This window comes from Palaemon carinicauda, unplaced genomic scaffold (genome assembly GCF_036898095.1).
Source record: "Palaemon carinicauda isolate YSFRI2023 unplaced genomic scaffold, ASM3689809v2 scaffold178, whole genome shotgun sequence".
NCBI classification, from domain to species: Eukaryota; Metazoa; Arthropoda; class Malacostraca; order Decapoda; family Palaemonidae; genus Palaemon; species Palaemon carinicauda.
The window spans coordinates 185,141-206,028 of NW_027169347.1; the positions used below are offsets into that span (position 1 = coordinate 185,141).

General features: G+C 38.0%; 1 long non-coding RNA gene across 1 annotated transcript in view; it reads right to left on the bottom strand.

Annotated features, from left to right (window-relative positions):
• The window catches only part of LOC137635805 (uncharacterized), a 36,179-nt gene extending 24,803 nt beyond the window's left edge, over window positions 1–11,376 (bottom strand). Inside the window, exon 1 of the long non-coding RNA XR_011042790.1 lies at window positions 11,328–11,376. This is a non-coding gene — a long non-coding RNA (uncharacterized lncRNA). The remainder of the gene's footprint in view (window positions 1–11,327) is intronic.
• Between the last annotated feature and the right edge of the window lie 9,512 nt (window positions 11,377–20,888).

The following is a 20,888-nucleotide window of genomic DNA, read 5'->3' on the forward strand; positions in this document are numbered from 1 at the left end:
CTTCGTCGTCTCCATCGTGAACGTCTGCTTGGTGACATAAGCATTGAGCGCGCTGACGTCCAGCACCGGTCTCCAACCTCCTGTCTTCTTGGCCACCAGAAAAAGACGGTTGTAGAAGCCCGGGGATTGATGGTCCCGGACTATAACCACTGCCTTCTTCTGTAAAAGGAGCGACACCTCCTGGTGCAACGCTAGCCTCTTGTCCTTTTCTTTGTAGTTGGGAGAGAGGTTGATGGGAGATGTGGTCAGAGGGGGTTTGCGGCAGAATGGTATCCTGTAACCCTCCCTCAGCCAACTGACAGACTGGGCGTCTGCACCTCTCTTTTCCCAGGCTTGCCAGAAGATCTTGAGTCTGGCTCCTACTGCTGTCTGGAGATGTTGAGAGTCAGTTTTTTCCTTTAGAAGCCTTGGAACCTTTCCTAGACTTGCTCCTGGAAGAGTCTGGACGGGAGCTTCCTCGGCTGGGGGCTCTACCACGAAAGGGCGGAATAAACCTCGTGGCAGGAGTATCAGCCACTGGGGTGCGATAAGTCCTGGGGACTGAGGTAGCAACCTTAGTCTTTCGAGCCGATGAGGCCACAAGATCATGGGTGTCCTTTTGTATCAGGGCCGCAGACAAGTCCTTAACAAGCTCTTCGGGAAAAAGGAACTTCGAGAGCGGAGCGAAAAGGAGTTGAGACCTTTGACAAGGTGTGATGCTGGAGGAAAGGAAGGTACAAAGCTGCTCCCTTTTCTTAAGAACCCCTGACACAAACATCGAAGCAAGCTCGCCAGATCCATCCCTAATGGCCTTATCCATGCAGGACATCAAGAGCATGGCAGAGTCCTTGTCCGCAGGGGAGGTCTTCTTGCTAAGGGCCCCCAGGCACCAGTCTAGGAAATTGAACATCTCGAATGCTCTAAAAACACCTTTCAGAAAGTGATCAAGGTCTGAGAAGGTCCAGCAAACCTTAGAGCGCCTCATTGCTGTTCTACGAGGAGAGTCTACCAGACTTGAGAAGTCAGCCTGGGCAGAGGCAGGTACTCCCAAGCCTAGTTCCTCTCCTGTGGCATACCAAACGCCCGCTTTAGAAGTGAGCTTAGTCGGAGGAAACATGAAGGAAGTCTTTCCAAGTTGTTGCTTAGACTGCAACCACTCCCCTAAAATCCTTAACGCTCTCTTAGAGGACCTTGCTAAGACGAGCTTAGTAAACGTAGACTTAGCTGGCTGCATGCCCAGCGAAAACTCAGATGGCGGAGAGCGGGGGATAGCAGAGACAAAGTGGTCTGGGTATACCTCTCTTAAAAGAGCCAAGACCTTACGAAAGTCAATAGGAGGCGGAGAAGACTTGGATTCATCCTCGTCTGATGAGGGATCCAGGTGTGCAGCCTCATCACCAGAGTGTAGCGAAGAGATCGGTAAGGTATGCTGAACAGCAGAATCAGCACGAGCTGGAACAAAAATACTTGTGGTTTCCTCCTCAAGTCTCTGTTGAGGGAACACCTGAGGCTCAGGCTGCAAAGGCTGATCCAAAGAAGTAGCAGAAGGTAGGCGCATGGGTGGAGGGGGCTGACTCCTGGCATGAGTGTCTGAACTCAAGAGTTGCGCTTGCTGTGTGGTTGGTGGATGCGCAGTAGCAGGTTCCTGAGGAACGAGTTGAGGTTCCTGAGGTGTGAGCTGTGAGCGATGAGGTAGAGGCTGCGCAGAACGCAGTAATTGTCTCGCGAGTTGAGGTTCCTGAGGCGCAAGGCTAAGGTGTTGAGGTGCTTGCCTTGAGGAGGGTTGAGGTCGCTGCAGCGAGAGCTGAGGAGTCTGACTCATGGATGGGAGAGGTTGTTGTACCTCAAGAGAGTGTTGCCTCACTGGTGGAACTGCAAGTGGAAGCGGAGGAAGTAAGGTATAAGCTTCCTGTTCCCATTGCTGAGGGTGCCTTAAGGAAGGCGGAGGGAGCTGCACACCACTGGAAACAGTCAACTCAGAACGTGCTAAGGTATCCTGAGGAGCCTCAACATCGTACGCCTGGCAGGCAGTACTGCTGTTAGGCGGAGCGATCGCAGGAGGAGGTGTAACTTTCTCAGCCTGACACTCACGCATCAAGACCGCAAGTTGTGACTGCATGGACTGCAGTAGAGTCAACTTGGGGTCTGCAGACACTAAGGTCTGCTGAGGTAAAGCCTTAACAGCAGAGATCTGTTGCGGCAGTACCTTACTCCTCTTAGGAGGAGTGCACTCAACTGATGACTGCGGCGAGTCAGAGCTGATCCAATGACTGCAGCCAGGTTGAGCTCTTGAGGTCTGGACTCTGCGCTTGAGTGGTCTTGAGACCTGAGTCCAACGTTTCTTTCCTGACAACTCTTCAGCAGACGAGTAAAAGACGGGCTCAATCGTCTGCAGGTGGGAGTGACGGTCTCTAGAAGACACGCCCGCAACCACCGAGGATACTTCTGTGCGCCGATCAAGGCCTGCCGAACCCTTTTGCCCTTCGACATTGCTTCTCCCCTGGGCTTGGGAGCTTGCAAGAGGTCCCGGACTGGGAGGACGACTGGCACGCACAGAAGTACCCTCACGCACCACACTGACACTGACACTAGCACTTGGCACTGCACTGACACTAGCACTGGTCACAGCACTGGCACTAATACCACCCACTGCACTCTTGACCTTAAGTTCCTTGACTTCGGCCATAAGAGACTTATGATCACTAACCACTGACTCTACTTTGTCACCTAAAGCCTGAATGGCACGCAAAACAACAGACATATCAGGTTGAGGGCAAATAGTAGGTTCGGGGGTAGCCACTACAGGGGGAGGAAAAGGTAGGGGATCATGAGGTGAGGAAAAAAGTGAAGAGCGAGAAGAACTCCTCCTAACTCTCTCTCTCTCTAACTTGGTTGAATACTTAAGAAATCGGACAAATTCAAGTTCCGAAAGTCCGGCGCATTCCTCACATCGATCTTCTAACTGACAGGGCCTTTCCCTACAGTCAGAACAAGCGGTGTGAGGATCTACCGAGGCCTTCGGAATACGCCTATTACAAGACCTACATCGTCTATGTGGAGGGGCTTGTGAAATGTCAGACATCTTGAATCAAAAGAGTTAGCCAAGTGGGGATTCCAAATCAAGCAAAAAGATCGTTAACCGTTAATCAGGACTAAATAATAGCTATCTAAGCTAATATAGAAGGTTTCCAGTAAAGCGACAGCCGAAATCTGAGAGAAATACTTCACCAAAAGCCGTGAAAATACTCCAAGATCATAAGCGTATCCCAGAACGTCTTGCCGGAAGCACGACAAAGGAAAAATTGAGGAGGTGTCAACAAGAAGTACTGTAGTACCTGGCCACAGGTGGCGCTGGTGAGTACACCCCCTTCTAGTATTGTGATAGCTGGCGTATCCCTCCATAGAATTCTGTCGGGCAACGGAGTTGACAGCTACATGATTATCGGGTAAGTTTAATATTGAAAAATTTATTTTAAGATTGCTGTTGTTCTTAAAACAATTAATTTTTTCCTTGTTCCCTTTCCTCACTGGGCTGTTCTCCCTGTTGGAGCCCCTGGGCTTATAGCATCCTGCTTTTCCAACTAAGGTTGCAGCTTAGCAAATAATAATAATAATTAGAATTCAGTATTTCAAAACTTTGAACAAGGTACTGTGAGCATCAAGCATGAGTCAGAGATGTCCATTCTTAGCCCTTAAGACGCAAGGATGGCAATGCATTACTCCAAGAGCGACAAAGTTCAACCTGATACTTGTGAATCATTTTCTAAATCAATCAATCTAAAACTATCGAGTGTTACGAACTTTACCCAGCAAAAGGAATTTACATCTTATTGATATAAGATAAGACTCCCGGGTGATTATTCCGGCATTTGTTCCAAGTGTAGTGTTGGTGAAATACATCGTTTATGATGGAAAATCAGCGCACAATAGCAAGCCCACGTTTCTTGGCAATGTCCAAATAGTTAGTGCCAAATATTCCAACTTCTGTGAATTCGAGTAATGTAGGTATAGCTACTGTATTTTTGTTCCGGTTAATATAATCCTAAGGTGAATGCAATTTGTTAGGACAAGTGTAAACTTTCTTATTAATTGTAAAATTTATTTCCTATATGAAATATGATTTTGTGTTATCTTGCCAGAAGTGAAGAGGGTTGGGAAGCAAACACAGGGTAAACTAAGAATACGCCAGTCTAAGGAAGGTAGGTAAGTAAGTTTAGACACCATTCTTGAGTTAGGTGAGGTGGGGAATCTTAGGTAAGGCAGTGTTCTTGTGTAGATGTTTTGCAGTGTGACAGACACAGGTTTTGCTGTACAGTACAATGTCCACGGCTAAGGACGACTAGAAAGTGGGAAGGCAATTTCAATTTTCTATGCACACAAGGGCCCCTGGCTGTCTATATACAAAGTCTCTGATACTTCTTTACCAATGTATAATTTTATATACTTCTTCATCCATATACCTGTTCTAAATCATTCTTGGGGTGTATGTAAGACCGCGGGCACCTGTATGTACACATGACAGCCAGCCTCCATAATTCCCTTACCTTACTAGAAGTAAAACGTGTTACGATTCAGATAAAGGGTAAGCTAAGAATACAGCAGGGTAATATTAAGGTAGAGTCCCACTTAGCGCCACTACCACTTGCCAGTACATAAGAGCTTGAAGTTTTTCTTTTAACGTGAGCGAAGCCAGCGCATGGGAGAGCAAAATCCATTAGATTTAGGTAATATTTTGATAGTCTAATGGTTCCTGCTCTGCCGTACACACACTTTGCTTGCCTAAAAAGATAAACATCAAAGCTTCTATGTGTTGGCAAGCATTAATAGCGCTGGGTGGGACTTTACCGTAATATTACCATACGTCAGCATAAAGGGGTCACAGGGGGACATTAGGCAGCCCATTTAGGTGGGAAAGTTTAAGTTAGGTGGTATTCTTGTGTAGATGTTTTGCAGAACGGACATAGTTTTAGTAGTACTACTGTCATGCCTTACAAACAACTAGAAAATAGGAAGAAAATTCGGGGTGTACGTATGATAGCGGCCACCCGTATGTATTATTGAGTCAAACTTAGAATATGGCATTGTGGCAGGGAGGCGTTAGCCGGCCCCCGTTAGGTAAGTAGGTCAGGACACGGCTTGTAGGTTAGGTTAGGGGAAGTTTAGGTTAGCTGATGTCCATTTTTAATAAACGCGTGAGGAACTGGCCGCTGATATACAAAGGCTCCAAAAATTCCCATTTTCTATGCACGAGGAAGGATATGGCCGCTGATATACATAGGCTCCTAAATCTTTGCCCATACACTGTTTAAATTACTTCAAGGTATCAGAAGTTGGAATACATTAACCTGGCAGAGTTTAGGTTAACAAGGGTGGGTTAATGTCTAGGAGAGGGCCGCATGAAGATATCACTGATATTCAATTTATTTTTACTAGAATATGTAGGAATGTATGTATATAATGGTATACCAGTGAGATAATTTAGTGAAAATCAATAATAGTCGAAATATCGACGATCAAACTCACGCTACTCTAGTCTTCCTCCCAGATTTTTCTAAGTCTGTTGTTATTGTTGACTGTGTCTTATTTTTGCTCAAATGAGCCCTGTAACCACTATAATCCGCAGACAAACTAGTCCACTATGACGTCTTCACGTTTGGCCAATCACAGTGCGACAATACATTTTCTTTCCCAATGACGTCTTCACGTTTGGCCAATCACAGTGCGACAATACATTTTCTTACCCATCACAGTGCGACAATACATTTTCTTACCCAGCCATTTTAGTTCGTTCTTAGACATCGAGGCCGTAGCAAGCACGTCATCTGATATTGCACAAGAAGTTGAAATTCCATCTTCTTGTCCTGACTGTTTCCCAAGTTACAATGAAATTGTTCTTTCTTATTCGGGGTTATATTGAAAAACTAGTGGATTTGTGCCAGAGACACAATTTAATTTTACAAAATAAAAATTGTCCTGCATGTCAGGAAACCTTCGCAACGGCTTCACGTTTTCCTCAAAGCAGCAGCACATCTTTATCAACCAACAGGTTAAGGTAAGCTTCATTAATTTATGGAGTATATTATAATGGTGATAGTATAACGATGTATACAGCAGTACCATCACTTTGGATTTGGTTTGATGGATGTGTTAGGTAGTGTCCTTAAGGGGGGGTCGCAGGGGGGCGAAGCCCCCCCCCCCCCCCGGTAGGGGTACAGGGTTATTAGGCTAGGTTAGGTGGGTTTATTAGGTTCGGTGGTGCCCTGAAAATCACTTTGACCTTAAAGGGGGGTCGCAGGGGGGAAGCCCCCCCCCCGGTAGGCCTAGGTAGGGGTACAGGGCCCCCAGGGTAGGTTAGTGTGGTGTAAACAAAGTGAGCTCCTGTGTTATTTGATTTAAGTGAAGAAAATTAAGGACATTAAGGTGTTATGGGCTCAAAATCGAATATGGAAAATAAGGGCAAGACCGGAACGAAGCCGAAAGTGAAGATGGTGAGGAACGAGGAAGTAGAATCCTCATCAGACGAAGAAATGGAAAGGGAACCGGCTGACTGTGCCATGTGCGACAGAGAGGTAACCAAGAAACAATATGGAATCGCCTGTGATTACTGTGAGTCTTGGTTCCACAATGGTTGTGTTAAAATAAGCAGGGAAGATTAAAAAGTGCTGCAGAATAACAAAAGTCTCTCTTGGTTTTGTAGAGAATGCAGGGGAACATATAGGAATATGAAGGTTGAGTTTAAAAAGATGAAGGAGATTAATGATAGGCTAATGGATAGGCTGCAGGTACTGGAACAAGCAATATTAGAAATAAAGGACTCGATAGGTTCGGCACAAGTAGGACGAGTTAATATGCCTATAGAAGCCATCAGGGAAGAAGTTAGAGAAGAGGTTAAAGAGATAATGGAAAAGGAAAAGAGGAAAAATAATCTGGTAATATATAATGTCGAGGAATGCATGGAAGGAAGCACAGAGGAAAAACAAAGAAAGGATAAGGATAGGTGTGAGCGACTGTTCAAAGATAATATAGGGGTAACTGGAGTTGAAGTAGTGGAAACAGTCAGGTTAGGTAGGTTGGAAATAGGTAATAGACCAACTGATAGCCAAGAGGTTAGAAACCAAAGAAATAAACCTAGGCCATTACTAGTAAAAATGAAAAGTGAAAGAGAGAAGTGGACAATTATAGGAAAGGCTAAGAACCTTAGAAATTGTCCAGAAACAAGAGAAAGTAGAATCTTTGTAGCGCCAGATCTAACGTTGAGAGAGAGAGAGCAAGATAGGTGCTTAAGGGAAGAATTACAAACAAAGAGACAAAATGGTGAAGATGGATGGTTCATAAAGAAAGGAAAATTGCACAGAAGGGAAAATTTTCGTCGGAACGAGGAAGACACGCAAGAACTTTAAGGAAAAAAGAAGAATATAAACACAAAATTAAAGAAAACTTTAAGATTTACTTGTTGAACATACAATGCTTAACAAAACAAAAACTGATGGAAGTTGAGAAGGAATTAAATAGTAGAAATAAACTTTTTTGCTTGACAGAAACACAACAAAAGTTAGATAGATTAAATTTAAGTAAGGGTGTTATAAAAGTAGAAAATATGAGGAATATGGTTGATAAAAAAGGAGGAGGTTTGATGATACTTTATAGAAATAGTGACAGTCTAGAATTGGAAAAGATAGAAACTAATAGTAAAGACCTATTGCATGTTAAGTGTAATGCTTATAAGCATACATTTAGATTATTGTTGGTTTATTTTTCAGCAGGGAATACTGAAGAAGACAAAAGTAGGGATAAAATAATAAAACAGGAATGTGAAAGAATTATTAGAAATCTAAATGAAGAGGAGGCATTGATGATATTAGGGGATTTCAACGGACATGTAGGATTTTTAGGTTACCAGAATTTAGACAGGAACGGGGAAATGATTCTCGATTGGATGAATGACCATGGGTTAGTCCTATTGAATGGAGATTTAAGATGTAAAGGTATATATACATGGGAAAGATTGCAACAAAAAAGTGTAATAGACTACGTACTAGTAAACGAACAAATGTATAAGCACTTTAGGGAAATGATTATAGACGACGAAAAATTGAATTTTGACATCTCAGATCATAATCTGATTACTGTAGAACTGGAATTCATGAGCGAACAGAACAAAAATTTTAATAAAGGAAGGTGGGAGGAAGTAAAATACTTTAGGACAGATGAAAATAGTTTAAGAGAATATACAACAAGAGTAGAGGAAATTGTAAGAGATAGACAAATAGACAGAATAGAAGGAATGGATCTGATAATAAAAGAGGCTGCAGAAGAAAAATTGGCAAGAATATATAAAAGGAAAGTTCTTGATGAAGAAAAGGTACATGAGCAACCCTGGATGAACGATGAAATAAGAAATGGCATAAAGGAAAGGAAGGATTTAAACAGAAAGAAAAGAAATGAATCCAATTTCGAAGTAAAAAAGGTATTAGAAGAGAGATATGATCAAAAGAAGAGGGAAGTGCAAGAAATGATAAAGAAGGAAATTACTAGATTTGAAATAAAGGTAACAGAAGAAATAAAAATGGATAAAAATAAAAAACTCTGGGAGAATATTGATAGAATAAGGAACAGACAGAAAGCCCATGGCAAAGTTATACAACTTTATGGAGAACAAGGAAATAGGCTAAATAAGGAAGAAACAAAAGAGGAATTAATCAAGTACTGGAAAACTATATATTGTAAACATGAAAATAGAATAGACTCAGTTTGGAATGAAGAAAAACAGATAGAATATGAAAATGAAATAGCACATCAGGAAGACACAACAAGAATAGATGAATATAATATCCCGGACATACTTAGGGAACACTATGACCTTGTAATGGTGACAAAAGGAAAAATAAAACCAATGAAAAACCCAAAAATCACAACTGAAAAAGTAAAGAATTGCCTGGGAAAATTAAAGGCAAAAAAAGCGGCAGGACCAGATGGCCTAAAACCCGAACTATATAAGGCACTAGGAAAAAGCAAAATATGTCTTGAAACCTTACAGAAATGTTATCAAAATGAGTTGGACGAAAAAGAAAAACCAAATATGTGGAAGAAGTCAAGAACAAAGATGATTGAAAAGAAAAGAAGGCCAATGGCAAAAGACTTAAGACCCATAGCTCTATTAAATATTTCTTATAAAATATTCATGATGATGGTGAAAGAGGAAATAGAAAACCACATAAGAATGAATGAAGAAGACAATGAATGTCAAGCAGGATTTACAGGTGGAGGCAGGATAGAGGACAATATCTTTATATTACAGTATTGTGTGGAAGAGAGCTATAGTAACAAGAAACCTCTAATAGTAACTGCGATAGATTTTAGCAAAGCATTTGACTCGATAAAAAGGGAGGTATTAATAGAAGTTTTAAAAGAATATAAAATTAACACCAAAATCATAAGTGCAATTGCAAATATTTATCAAGGAGATACTACGGGCATTGACTTAGGAGAAGGTATAGAACAAGAAATGGAAGTTACAAGTGGAATTAAACAAGGTTGCACAGGATCAACTTCACTTTTTAAACTGATTACGTATATTATCATGAAGAAAATAGAAGAGGAAGGAAACGGTTTCAGAAATCAGTTAATAAAGATAGAATCATTATTTTTTGCAGATGATGCCTTAATAATTGCACAGGATATTCATAATGCAAAGCGTAACATTCAGATATTAGTAGAAACTAGTAAAAAATGTGGGTTGGAAATTAATAAAGAGAAGAGTAATATTATGATTTACAATATGAAAGAAAAGCCAGATAACATAGAGGGAATCAAAGTAGTAGAAAGTTTGACATACTTAGGAATAAAGCTAGACAATAGTAGGAATATATTTAAAACTCAGAAAAGGGTAATGATAGAAAAGGCACAAAAATTAGCTAATCTAACATATACAGTTATAGAGAAAAGTTGCAATAAAGTGATGATAGGAAAAACGTTCTGGAAAAGTATTGCTTTACCATCTATTTTGTATGGAACAAATGTTATAAACCTAACAGACACTGAAATAGAGAAACTACAAAGAATAGAGAATGGGGTATATAGGAAGATTTTAGGTGCCACTAAAAGCACAGCTAATACTGCTCTAAGAGGGGAGATAGGTGCATCTTCTATGAAGACAAGGGTGATGGATGGGAAGCTGCAGTACTTAAATCGTACCCTGAATGGAAAGAAGGAAATACTGAAAATAATTATCCAGGATATTCAAGAAAAAGAAGGAAGATGGTGGAAACAACCTGCAAAGTATTTGGAAGATTTAAGTTTAGGTATAAGACAAATAAGAAGAATGAACAAGGCAGAAATAAAAACGGAAACCAGAAAGTGGGATACTGAAAAGTGGAAAGAAGAAATAGAAAGTAAAGTGAGCCTAGAAATATATAGAACGTGGAAGAAAGAAATTAAAGAAGAGTTAATTTATGACAATACATTTGCTTCAGTGATATTTTTTAGAGCAAGAACTAATACGTTAAAACTAAATATTGTAAATAGACACAATGGTGGGAATGTAAACTGTAAATTTTGTGAAAATGAGGAGGAAGATTTGATACATTTTTTGTTATTTTGCCAGGAATATAGAAAAGAAAGGAATAAAGTAATTGAGCTACAACAACCATACGAGGAAGACTCAAAGAAAATAGTGGGATTATTTTTATTTAGTGAAACAAATATAGAAAATAAAAAAGAAGTATTAAACATAATGTGGAAGAAAAGACAAAACAGTACAAGAAGATAAGCGTTAGAGGCGCCGTTGTAAAGGCTATGCCTCACCCCGGAACCTGAACCTGAACCTGAAGTGCCCCGAAAAATCACTTTTCTCCTCCTCCCCCCACCCAAAAGACCCGCTTCCCACTGGGGTCCCCCATAATTGTAGTAGTAGGTTTATGCTTACATATTGTGTGTAAGAGTTAAGTCTTAGTGTCTTTTTTATTCATTTCCTCATGTTTCTATGCACTGTGCAACAATAATCTGGTTGTTTTTTGCAGTTTTTCGTCGTTAATACTTGAAAAACGGGTGCGGCCTTCTCCTAGACATTTACCGCTATTTCAGTTAAGGAATGACGTACAATGTCTATAAGAATTGTCTATAATCTCTAAAAATCTTACGTAATGAGGTAAAGGTTATATCTCCCAAATGCTTCTCTAAAATACGAGCCAGTCTAACCTTAGAAATGAAGCGATTATTGGGTCCAGTGGCTTCAGTGGTTATAATATCCCTTACAATTCCTATCTACAATATATCCTACGTTATTAAGCATGTAATTTTACTAATAAAAACGATTGGTTACCCATAAAATAACGCTAAATAACGCTTACCGAGTTACCGTAACTTTTTCACTTTTCATATTCAAAACGTGACTTTGTTTACATTATTAAAGAAGCTTTGCACTTGTGCGGTTCTTCTTCTTCTTGAGTGGCCGCAAACTTATTTTGCGGAGTGAGCAGTTATTCTTTACTTTTAATATATTTCTTCCTTAGATAAGATATTTCACATTATTTTCTTATTTTCCTCTTCATGTGGCTGTTAAAATTCTTTTTATCTTTCTTTAGAAATGACAAAGTTAAGGTTTATGAATGGTAATGTTAGAAGAGATACGTGAGCTTAACACTTTTAGGAAGAAGTCATAGTTATAGAGACAAAATTGCTTATAATAAAACTAAAAGAAAATTTATAGAAATAGGAATGAAAATTATATGCTTTGTGGGTTGTGCAGTGAAGCATATGATACGACAGAGCATTTATTTATCTGTAAAGAACTAAGAAAATTTAGATGCAATAGCACAGAATTCAGAAAATTTTGAAGCAGCAGCATAGAATTAAAGAATTTAGCATTAAAAACAGATATATTGCCCAATATCTTATTATCCTTAACATTATTACTTGCCAAGCTACAACCCTATCTGGAAAAGCAGAATGCTATAAGCCTGAAGGCTCCAATAGGGAAAATATCCCAGTGAGGAGAGGAAATAAGGAAACTACACGAAAAGTAATTGAAAATTAAAATAAAATAGTTTAAGAACAGTAACAGCATGAGAATAAATATTTCATATATAAACCAGAAAAAAACTAAAACTTAAAAAAAAAACTAGAGGAAGAGAAATAAGATAGAATGGTGTGACTGAGTGTACCCTCAAGCAAGAGAACTCTACCCCCAAGAGAGTGAAAGACCGTGGTACAGAGGCTAAGGTACCGTCCAAGACCAGAGAACAATGGTTTGATTTTCTGGAATGTCCTTCTCCTAGAAGATCTGCTATGGAAGTACACAAGTTTTACTCTCTTTGTAAGAGGTGACTAATGACAGTGAACTTTCTGCAGAGTAAAGCTCTTTGCACCTACCCATCTAATACTCTGATCAAAGCCATGGTTCCTGATTCCTAATTGCTCACTTTGCAAAATAAGTTTGACAGGAGCAAAGCCTCTAAACTTATATTCAGTAATCCAATTGAGATATTTTCCTGTAAAGTAAGCAAATCTTAGTAAAGATCTTTAGTTTTAAGCTTATCCTAATGTACCTTGAAATCAGCTGGGATATATTTTGTCAGTTTTAGCCATAATTATGGTACTTTAAGTTCTTCTTTCAGATTCATGGCCCAGCTTATTTAGGTTTATATTGTATCCTGTTCCTTTAACTTTACTCATTTTGGGATGCAAATAAATGTTCTGCAATATTTATTTTGTCTTTGCATAGGTCACAAACATCATCTATGTATTTTTCCCTTGATTTATTTTAATTTGAGCATTTTAACTTTGTTTTCCCAATTCTTTATTATCAGGATTGCCTTATCCATATTGATTTCTCTAATATATGGATGTAGGGCCATTTCAATTCCCGTTTACTCTAAGAACAAGGAATTTCCAAACACCTGCTATAGATGTTGCCCTGTATATTAGACAGGCCCTTGAAATTAGAAGTAAAAGTATGTAAGCTGTGCAGCCTGTGTAGGAGTTAACTAATGATAATGAATTTTACTTACTATACTTCTAGTAGTTTGACCACAATCATAGTGTTGTGGAGAGAGCAACGAGGAACATGAAATCTAAGCTAGGCGTCTAACATCGAAGTTTATCTCAATTTTATAACTTTTTTGTGTAAAATATCAAAACAAAAATTGTTTTACTTAATAAAGTATCACATATAAATACAAATGTGTTATACTTTAAAGGATACGACACATTAACTAATATGAAATCGAAATCCAAAGTAATTTACAATAGTTTATGATTACATGATAAAGAAAACGGATAATATGGAGGGAGAGAAAACTTTTTATTGGGGGGGACTAAATTATATTTGCTACATATTGGAGTTTCTCCATTACATTATATGGGTCTCCTAACTACTTTTAGACGTCAATGACTGCGAAAATATTATGATTTTTAGATTTTTTATCGTTAAAAAATAATTTGAACAACACTGCAAATACTCAAACCAAAGCAGTCACAGTAGACCTAACCTTACCTAACGTAGGTGACAGGTCGGTAATATTGTAGTGTATTACACGGCAATGTAACCTTGAAAAAGCATGATGCTATAAGCCAAAGGGCTCCAACAGGGAAAAATAGCCCAGTGAGGAAAGGAAACAAGGAAATTAATACATTACAAGAGAAGAATACAATCAAAATAAACTATCTTGAGAACAGTAATAGAATTAAATTAGATCTTTCATATATAAAAACTTAAAAACAAAAACAAAAGGAAGATAAATATGATAGAAAGGCATGCCCCAGTGTACCCTAGAGTAAGAGAACTCTAATCCCAGACGGTGGAATGTCATGGTACAGAGGCTATGGCAATATCCAAAGACAAGAGAACACTGGTTTGATTTTGGAAATTTGTTGTGTCCTTCTCTTAGAAGAACTGCTTACCATAGCTAAAGAATATCTTCTGGCCTCCACCTGGTCCTGTCTCTAGTTCTATGTGTAAATTTCCAGCTATTACATTACTCTTTACAACCTCCATTAAGCTGTGCAGGAACTTTTTTTCTTTGCAGGATTCTTGCTCTTTTCCTTTCTATCTTTCCATTAAGGCACAAAAGTTTGATTTTTTTCACTTTATATATGTCCCAATAATTCAATTTGCCTCCGTATAACTTTTATAATTGACCTTTTCTTGAGTCACTCTCCTCAATACCTACTCATCTGCCTATTTCTCAGTTCATCTGACCTTCGACAATCTTGTGTAAATCACAACTCAGCTGTATTTATTTAATTTTTAAAGTTCTTGTTTAAAGTTCACATTTCCCACCTATAAGTGTGGACCATACATAGCTTATCAGTGCTCTAACTCTTGTCTGAATGTACTCCTGTTGTTTGTCAATAAGGTCTTCATACTGTTAAGAGCAACTTTTGCTATTAAGTATTCTTTTCTTTATTATTATTATTACATCTTGCATCGTGTTATTATTTACTGTATCTTAATATACAAATATATATTTGGTTTATTGTTCCTGGGTCCATGATGATGATACAATTTGGAGGTTCCAGGTTTTTTAATTCTACAACCACCAGTTTTTTTTTTTTTTTTTTTTTTTTAGTCGCAAGCTTTCACGGTCGCGTTTTACAGTAGACCAAATGATTAAAAAAAATCACAAAAAAGTTTGGCGCTAAAGAGGAAGAACTATTTGAAATAAAAAGATGGGGATGGTGAGAAGGATTGCTGAAATATCACTACTAGAAATGAGGGATATTCAAGATCTAAGCAGAATGTAAAGTAGAACTTCAGAAGTTCAAACTTGCAGAAAATGTTATGTTGAACAGGTTGTCATAAGTCTTTTTATAGTTTTTACATGAAATATCTTTTAATGTTGTTACTGTTCTTAAAACATATGTTAATTGTTCATTACTTCTCATACAGTTTACTTATTTCCTTTCCTCACTGGGCTATTTTTCCCCGTTGGAACCCTTGGGCAAGCACTGCTTTACCAACTAGGGTTGTAGCTTAGCTAGTAATAATAATCATTATTTCCTCCTACGGTTATTGATGCAAAGAGACTCAAGAATAAAAATGATGATGATAATGTAATGTAGAATGGAATGGAAGCCTGTCTGAGTTATGGAAATGATCAAAAGTACTAAGAACATGCCAGTGTTGGGGAGGAGGAGTGTGGGGCGTCAGCAGATCAGATGGATGAATATGGTGAGGTAGGATTAGGGAGATACAAGGAACAAAAGTATTTAGATGGAAAAAGTCGACACAAGCACCCTCACAAGGGCAGCCGTGACAGTAACTTACTGTATTTACATAACTCTTTAGAGCAATTAGCCTTTAGATATCATATTAGAAATATAAAATCATTATGTAACAAATTTTAAAAAAGATTTTAAGCATTATCTAGGAGGTACTGTACCATAGATTTAACTATGAAATTTGGGCTACATACATAGCCTGCCCCAGGGGTCTGGGAGGGCCTTCAGTGCCCAAGTTAAACTGAAATAAAACTCAGCAGGTGAACTATGAAGGAAAAGTTAAGAAGTTGAATAGCAATGCAAATATAAGAAAGTGGAACCCAGAGGTCAAAACATGGATCCATTTAGAAGACAAAGGGATGCTGCATTCACTCGTTTCCGATTACCTGGAGGTTATCTCTAGGCTGCGGCTGTTAGACTATAAGTTATAGCCCACAAGAGTAGTTTGGTTCTTGTCTGCAAGAGGTACTCTTGTCTGATGTCTGACGTGGTCATTGCTTTGCAGGAGGTACTCAGCCCAAGACTACATTATTATTTGGCAGTCTATTTAGGAAGTCCTTGGCAAGCTAATGCCAGTTAAAAAAATAAAAGCGTACTTGACCCCAGGTGCTATTCGTCTTTTCTTAAATTGCCTGTTTATATATTACATACCCTAAGCAGCAACCCCTATGCAATGTAGGAGGTATACTAACCGCAATAGTCCCTTATAGCACCTTCCACAATGATGCGTTTTTCCTTGATGGCAGTAGACTCTGATGAAGATGTTGCATCACTAAATTCTTATAACAAGAAACTTACCTTAAATGTCTCCTTCTTATTATGATCAAGAACCAAAATAAGAAAGTAAGAAATTCTTTAAACCTTACAATAAACCAAGAATATCGACAACCCCTACTTTTCCCTTGGACTACGATTTTGGATATCACTGCATGACCCCCAGCTACCCCTACGAGATACGTTGGCCCAGTTTCCCCGCAATTTTAGAAGAACTACTGTATTGGTAAAGTTTAATTTTTTAGATTGTTCTACCTTACGCAATACACTGGCTCTTGCATTCTCCTTCTTCTTTGTCTACATCTTTTCCCTCTTCAATGTGGGGTCGATGTTTCTGGTCAGCTTTCTCAATCTACCTCTGTCCCACACCTCATCACCGGTTAATCCCTTTGATCAAAGGTCATCCTCGATACAGTCCACCCACCTTCGCTTTGGTCTCCCTCTCCTTCTCGTTCCCTTGCATTAGCAGCCCATAAATCTGATTCATGGGGAAAGGGACAAACTTGGCAGCAAGGTTTCCTATTTATCTCCAAATACCTCTCATTTGGAAACTTCAATTTTGGTTACATAAAAGACGAACCAAGCTTATATATCTTAAAAAAAGTACAAATACTTTTGCTCTTTTGTAAGGAAACATTTGTATATTCCACTCTAAAAACCATAATTTCTATATCTTGGTAGAATTCTTAGTATCATTTCTGAGAACACATGTTTTTCTGCATCACGGAGTTACTGGAGTGGCGTTTCTTTAGTTTTTAGTACAGATGACAAGACTTTCCAAGTTGAATTGAACTGGATGGTTGAAGAACAAAATTACTGCAGGTCATGAATGGGTACCGATGACGGAATGGAGCTGTCGGAAATATTCAGTCCATGCAAATGGAATGTAATTTAGTGTAGCGTTATAAGTAGTATTTCAAGTCTTGTAATTCTTGACAGTAGTACCTTTATTTTGCATTCTTTTCTGGTCAGCAGTTGCCATTGTACTTCCATTAATGACATATAATATTTTACTTATTGAATTCAATACATCACCACCCAACAGAGGATTGCAAGCATTGAAACTATTTAGTATAGCAGTAGAAAAGGAGTAAAAAAAGCAATACAGTAATTAAATTTTGAATATTGCTTTCACCATCACAGTAACCAAGTGGAAGGAAAGAGGAGCAAATGGTGAATTATCTAACTTTACAGCAATAACAACAGTTCCGTAAGAGGAATTCAGGTTCAAGACAAAGCTGCTAAGTTTTATCTATAAAGATAGCAGTACTTTTCTATATTTACATCAACAGTCAAAGTCTGCTAAGAAAAATTCAGGTCCAAGAGATAAAGCTGCAAAGACTTACCTACAATGATAGCTGTAATGTACCTCTATGTACCGGGTCACTGGCCAGAGTGAAAATACAATAATCCAGCCCCGTATTAGATGAATTATTGCATACCATGGTCTGCTGTAAGCGCAGGAGGATCGTTAAATTTTGTCATCGATTAAAACGGGACAACTTAATCAGTAAGCACAGAATTAGAGGATTTTGATCACAAAGATTACCTTGAGCTGTTCAGCTTTAGCTGAGAAATATCCGACTTGAATGCAAAACATTAATTAGATTTCTTACCAGATATACTTTTCCCAAAAGAGGAAATAATTTATCATTACCATCCTCATTATTATTATTATTACTATCCAAGCTACAACCCTAGTTGGAAATGCAAGATGCTATAAGCCCAGGGGCTCCAACAGGGAAAAATAGCCCAGTGAGGAAAGGAAATAAGGAAATAAATAAATGAAGAGAACAAATTAACAATAAATCATTCTAAAAAAAGTAACAACGTCAAAACAGACATGTCACATATAAACTATTAACATCAAAAACAAATATGTCATAAATAAACTATAAAAAGAATTGTCTGCCTGGTCAACAAAAAAGCATTTGCTCCAACTTTGAACTTTTGAAGTTCTACTGATTCAACTACCCGATTAGGAAGATCATTCCACAACTAGGTAACAGTTAAGCTACAACCCTAGTTGGAAGAGCAGGGTGATATAAGCCCAAGGGTACCAACAATGTAAAATAGCCAAGTGAGGAAAGAAAATAAGGAAATGAATAAACAATACGAGAAATAATTAATAGAGAATTTAAATCATCTTAAGATCAGTAAGATCTGTCATATATTAACTATGAAGAGAGATAAAATCATTCACTGCAAGTGTGAACTTTTGAAGTTCCACAGATTCAAATGCCTGAATAGGAAGATCATTCCGCAATCTGGTCACAGCTGGAATAAAACTTTTAGATTATTGTGTATTGTTGAATCTTATGATGGGGACACGACTGTTTGAATTAACTGCATACCCACCCACTACTACATACAGGAAGGTATTATGGAAAATCTTATAGGAGTTATTGGGTCCTTTGACTGGCCAAACAGTACTACATTGGATACCTCTCTCTCTCTCTCGTTACAGTTCATTTGGTCTTTGCCTACACATACACCGAATAGTCTGGCCTATTCTTTCTATATTCTCCTCCGACATCATACACCTGACAACACTAAGATTACCAAACAATTCCTCTTCGCTCCAGGAGTTAACTTCTGTATTGTAATCATTCAGTGATTACTTTACTCTTGGTAAGGGTAGAAGAGACTCTTTAGCTATGGTAAGCAGCTCTTCTAGAAGGACACTCCAAAATCAAACCATAGTTCTCTGGTCTTGGACAGTGCCATGGCATCTGTACCATGGTCTTTCACTGTCTTGGGGTAGTGTTCTCTTGCTTGAGGGTACACTTGGGCACACTATTCTATCTTATTTCTCTTCCTTTTGTTTTTTAAACCTTTTAGTTTATATACGAACTGTTTATTCTAATGCTGTTACTGATCTTAAAAGATTTTATTAAATTGTTGATTATTTTAATTATAGCTTCTTTATTTTCTTTCCACACTGGGCTATTTTCCCTGTTGGAGCCCTTGGGAAGGAATCTCCTTGTGATGCAGAAAACTATGCCAAGGGATCTTCTACCCTTTTATTCTGAGCAGTCTTTTTGAGTCAAATTTGATTAAAACAAATTGCTCAGGTTTTTACACCTGAAGTTTACGTCATGGCCTTAAGTGGCCCACAAGACGAAGAGATTTTTCGAGTTACTATAATTTGTTATAATTGAAGAAAATGTAACTAAGCTGTTAAGATGAACCCAAATAATGTGTTTTTGGTAAACCAGTTTGACTAGTAATATAAGTTAACCCTTTTACCCTCAAAGGACGTACTGGTACGTTTCACAAAACTCATCCCTTTACCCCCATGGACGTACCGGTACGTCCTCGCAAAAAAATGCTATAAAATTTTTTGTTTTCATATTTTTGATAATTTTTTGAGAAAATTCAGACATTTCCCAAGAGAATGAGACCAACCTGACCTCTCTATGACAAAAATTAAGGCTGTTAGAGCAATTTAAAAAAAAATATACACCAAAATGTGCTGGGAAAAAAATAACCCCCTGGGGGTTAAGGGTTGGAAATTTCCAAATAGCCTGGGGGTAAAAGGGTTAAAAGCTTCAGTCTTGCCAAAAAGTACATAACCAATATTTTATGTCCCTCGAGACCAGAACTAAGTGCATAATTGGTCCTCGAAAAGGTTAGAGTTTGAGACCTCTAGTTGAGCACTATCGATTATTATTATCATCATCAATATTACTAAGCTAAAACCTTGGTTGGAAAAGCAGGATGCTATAAGCACAAGGGCTCTAAGAGGAAAAAAATAGCCCAGTGAGGAGAGGAAATACATAAACTACAGAAGTAGTAATGAACAATTTGGAACTTTCCAACCCTTAACTTCCCGGCCTTTTTTTTTTAAGCACATTTTGCAATATATATATTTTTAAATTGCTCTAACAGCCTTAATTTTCATCATAAAGAGGTCAGGTTGGTCTCATTCTTTTGGAAAATGCCTGAAGTTTCTCAAAGTTATCAAAAATATGCACAAAAAAAAATAAATACCAGTTTTTTGCAAGGACGTACCAGTACGTCCATGGGGGTAAAGAGATGAGTTTTGTGAAACGTACCAGTATGTCCATTGGGGGTAAAAGGGGTTAAAATAAAATACTTCAAGAAAAGTTACCACATTAAAACAGATCTTTCTTATATAAACTAAAGAGAGACATGTCAACCTGTTCAACATGACATTCGCTGCAAGTTTGAACTTTTAAAAGTTCCATCGATTCAACTACCCGATTAGGATGATCCTTCCACAACTTACAAATTATTGAAGTTGAGCAATGCTAATTTTTACAGTGACAATAAAACTTACCAATAGGACATTGACCAAGCAGATCATGGTCTATTAAACAGACAAGCACAAGTAATATATACTTCTAAGTACTCAATTTGGAAGAAATTTTAAGCTTAACCCTGTGCCGATACATAAGATTTCATTATACCGAACACGAAGACTGAAATACTGTATATACATGTAAAATGCTGACACAATATTTCCATTTACTCCACCCGCAATTTTATAAACCTTACAACCAAGTGATTTGCTTTGGCTGAAATCAACAGGAGAGTCCATAACAAACCTAATATTGCTTGGAGAATGTACGGAGGGATCTTGATTATGATGGATCCACAATAACTTGAAAAAAAAAAAAGGAATCACATCCTCTGCAAAGAATGCATTTTAAGAGTTAACTTTCCCAAAGATAAACTCAGGAATAAAGAAAAATTTGAATGCAATCTCATGAAAGACCTTTAGAACTCAGATACTTATTGTATATTTTATCATTTTTCTTAAGTGATTATTAATTATATTGATTTTGATTTATAATTTTGTCAAACACTAAGTTCACATCTGTATATTGGTGATAGAATAATTATGAAAAGAATGTAAATCAATAAATAGTATTTTTATGATAAGAAAAAAA